At 33.6% G+C, this 4,207-nt stretch overlaps 2 protein-coding genes across 2 annotated transcripts in view; both read left to right on the top strand.

Moving 5' to 3' along the window:
- tlcd3bb (TLC domain containing 3Bb) overlaps nt 1–4,207 on the top strand; it is a 538,378-nt gene that overhangs the window by 52,290 nt on the left and 481,881 nt on the right. The window lies entirely within an intron of this gene.
- Nucleotides 1–4,207, top strand: part of si:dkey-32n7.7 — a 50,892-nt gene that overhangs the window by 3,694 nt on the left and 42,991 nt on the right. The window lies entirely within an intron of this gene.

Here is a 4,207-nt window from a genome sequence, read left to right as displayed (position 1 = left end):
CCAATCGGTTAAAGTTAAAAAATAGTATTGAAGTAAAAAAGAAATCCACTATTTCTCTTATACTATTCAGGAGCCATGTGCACCCTCTGACAGGTCAAATCTGCTTCTCTCTATCTCTCATTCAGGTTCAGTTTGCTCTATTGACAAGCCATTTTGTACGACATTGCTAAAGCATTTTAGATGTATAAAAGATGTCATATATTGACATCATCAAATGAATAAAATAATGAGAAATAAACAACAGAATAACGGAATAAAAACAGACAATATCCGTAAAAAATTATTAATAATTACAAGAATAAAGTGTGTAGATTATTTAAATAAGGCAAAATGGGTTGATTAACCGTTTCTAATGGTGGACAAATAATTCGCAGCCAATTCAGATGTGATTTTGTCCTTTCTGAGTATTTAGTAAAGTTTTGAGTATTTTGAGTCGTTTAGATGTAAAGAAATCCCGTTTTAGCAGATTTACAAACCCTGGACGGACAATTTTTAAGTGTCAAAAAGGCGAGTCTCCTTAGGTCTCTGCCGAGGATGTGAGACTGTCTGTTGGAGTCTTGACAGGTCTTGTGCACACAAAACGAAACTGGTCAATGAGAGAATATTTTCCACTGCTTAATCGATCGTGAATGTTTGGTATATATTCGGAGGATACGAAAAAAGTGTAAAAGAATGATAATAATATTAAAAAATGTCACTAAATATACTTGGGCGGCTGGTAATATACCTGGAGGGGCCCACACAAGTAGTGTGGGAAGCACTGTCCATACACTCTCAGAAATAAAGGTACTAGAGCTGTCAATGGGGTGGTACCATATTTACATTTACATTTAGTTATTTAGCAGTATTTGTACTTAAAGGCTCCATATTGGTACCTCGAAGGTACAGTTGAGGTCAGAGTTATTAGTCCTCCTCAATTATTAGCCTTCCTGTATATTTCTTCCCCAATTTCTGTTTCATGCAAAAAAAGATTTTTACAACTTTCAATTAAAAAATGTCATTTTTAACTTCAACTTTATCATTTGTTTAAAAGTGCTTAATGTATTTACTGCTGAGGACACCAACCTGGATAGATTGCTGTGCATAGATTTCGTTTATTATAGTTTTTAAAACATTTGTTCATTTTTTATTTTATTTTAAAGAAGGTTTATGTTGGGAAACAAAAGTGTAAGGATACAAGTAGAGCTTGCTTGTTTTTACACAATATTTAAAATATTTGTTAAGAAATATCTAAAATATTAAAAAATATATATTATTAATTTATTATTGTATTAGTAAATGTATTCGATTTCAATATTTTTTAAGTAAAATAAAAATCTTTAACATCTTGGCCATTTGAAAAATTCCTTTAAAACTCTTACATTTCATTCATAATGTTCTGAAAAATGTCCTAAAAAGTCTTAAGTTTAACGTGGTGAAACCTGCAGAAACCCTGTATTTGAAAAAGAAAAAGAAAAATCACAGAAGGGCAAATATTTTAGACTTCAACTGTATCTATAGAAATTTCAAGCCTTTTTAGGTACTAATATGTACCCTTGAGGTATTAATAAGAGCCCTGTATTTACAAATGTATACCTTTTGAGGAGGTACCACCCCAGTGACAGCTCCCGTCATTTTATTTCTGAAATTATAGTAAACAAAAAAAGGCTACTATTACGGGAGGTTACCATCAAATGTTTGCTTACAGTCATTTTTCAGCGTTTCTTTTGTGTTCAACAGAATAAAAACTTCAGGTTTGCAACAAATGGTGAGTAAATGATGACCAAATTTCCATTTTTATGTGAACTGTCCCTTTAAGAATTGAGCTGACTTCAAGTAGCTTGCAGACAAACATTTTCTAAACTAATATCTTAAAACGTGTAATTATTATTCACAATTAGCTCTGTGTCAAGAAGGAAACAAACTTTTTTCCCACCTTAAAGATAAAACAATGACTATATATAGTACGTGTGTTTTAATTTAAGAGTTGATTTGCATGTTTCCTGGCTATGAAATAAACAACGAGAGACCTCACTTTATATGGCAACTGGAAATAATTAAATGCAGCTTAATTAATCATGATTATGTGTGTTTTTATTAGGGGTGTCAGTGTCCATGGTGGTAATTGTGTATTTGGTTTAACAATATTGCAATTCAGATGAAATCATTTGTTTTACCAGTTGCTTGGAAATATGTTGGGTTCAGGTTACCATGACTGTGGTTTTATCAAGAATAAATAGCTGGTAGATGTTGTACCAAACATTTGCCTATAGTTTCACTGCATCGTTGTTTGAAACAATCGATTAGTTTACTTTATTCTTCAGTGTCATGTTATACTTCTGACATTTCAGCATGATGAATTGCTGCTGCAGTATATTATCAATTATTATATGAACCTAGTCATTAATAGTGGTTCATATTATAAAAAATGGAAAATCTGATACAGTATTAAATTCGTTAATCATAGGTCGCCACAGCGGAATGAACCGCCAACTTATCCAGCAAATGTTTTACGCAGCGGATGCCCTTCCAGCCGCAAACCAGTACTGGGAAAACACTCATACACTCACATTCACACACATATACTCATACATACAGCCAATTTAGCTTATCCAATTCACCTATAGCACATGTGTTTGGACTGTGGGGGGAAACAGAGCACCCGGGGGAAATTCACACCAACATGGGGAGAGCATGCAAACTCCACACAGAAATGCCAGCTGACCTAGCCGGGGCTCTAATCAGCTTTGAAGAAACAATGCTAACCACTGAGCCACGGTGCCACCCAGTTTTAAATTGTGATACATTTTTTTAATGTTATTATTGCATATGTTGCATGTACTTACTATAGTAATTACAAACAATTATGGATAATTATAACCCTAAACCTAACCCAAATCATATACAGTAATTAAGTAACTAAATTAATAATTACACTTCAATTATGATGCCCTAAAATAAAAAAAAGTGCAACTTAATACTTTTCATTATTATACATTTTATGTAATTTTACATTATTCACTCATTGATCTATTAAACGTGGGCTTATTTACAGAATAAAAGCTTAACTGTTTTAGTTTTCGCAAAAAATGACAGGAATTTAAATATATATATATATATATATATATATATATATATATATATATATATATATATATATATATATATATATATATATATATATATAGGTTGTTGTTGTTATTATTATTGTTATTATTTATAAAATTCAAATAACACCATTATATTTGTTTAGGGCATTACGGTGGGGCATTGGTTAGCATTGTTGCCTCACAGCAAGAAGGTTACTGGTTCGAGCCTTGGCTGGGTCAGTTTGCATTTCTATGTGTGTTTCCTCGGGGTGCTCCGATTTCCCCCACAAGTCCAAAGACGTGGTATAGGTGAATTGTGTATGCTAAATTATTTATAGTGTATGTGGGTGAATGAGTGTGTATGGGTGTTTCCCAGTGATCGGTTGCAGCTGGAAGAACATCCACTGTGTAAAACATATGCTGGATAGATTGGCGGTTCATTCCTCTTTTCGACCCCAGATTAATAAAGGGACTAGGTCGAAAGGAAAATGAACGAACGAATGAATATATCTGTTTGTTGTGTTTTAGATCAAATAAATACAGTTTTGGTGAGCAAAAGACTATTTAAATTTTATTCTTGATATTTTTTACCTTTATTACATTTTCATATCTGGTGAAGCAGTAGGTAGTGCTGTTGCCTCACAGAAAGAAGGTCACTGGTTCGAGCCTCAGCTGGGTCAGTTGGCATTTCTGTGTGGAGTTGCATGTTCTTCTTGCGTTTGTGTGGGTTTCCTCCTCGTGCTTCGGTTTCCCCCACAGTCCCAAGACATGCGGTACAGGTGAATTTATCCGTAGTGTATGAGTGTGAATGCGTGTGTGTGGATGTTTCTCAGAGATGGGTTGCGGCTGGAAGGCCATCCGCTGCATAAAAACGTGCTGGATAAGTTGGCGGTTCATTGCGCTGTGGCGACCCCGGATTATTAAAGGGACTAAGCCGACAAGAAAATGAATGAATGAACATCTTCATATCTTTGAAAACATTAACAGGGGTTTTGAAAGTTGTGCAAAGTTTTGCAAATTTTCCAATACAAAACCTAAATATCTGAATGCTCTGTAAGCTGTTCTGTTTTATTAAACCATTAAAATCAAATTTATTATATAAAATAATGTAATATTGTATATAACCCTTATGACTTCCA

This window comes from Danio rerio, chromosome 12, assembly GCF_052040795.2.
Source record: "Danio rerio strain M-AB ecotype USA chromosome 12, GRCz13ab, whole genome shotgun sequence".
Lineage (NCBI taxonomy): Eukaryota > Metazoa > Chordata > Actinopteri > Cypriniformes > Danionidae > Danio > Danio rerio.
Note: the sequence above shows the minus strand (reverse complement) of the source record. Positions and strands in the feature narration are given on the sequence as shown.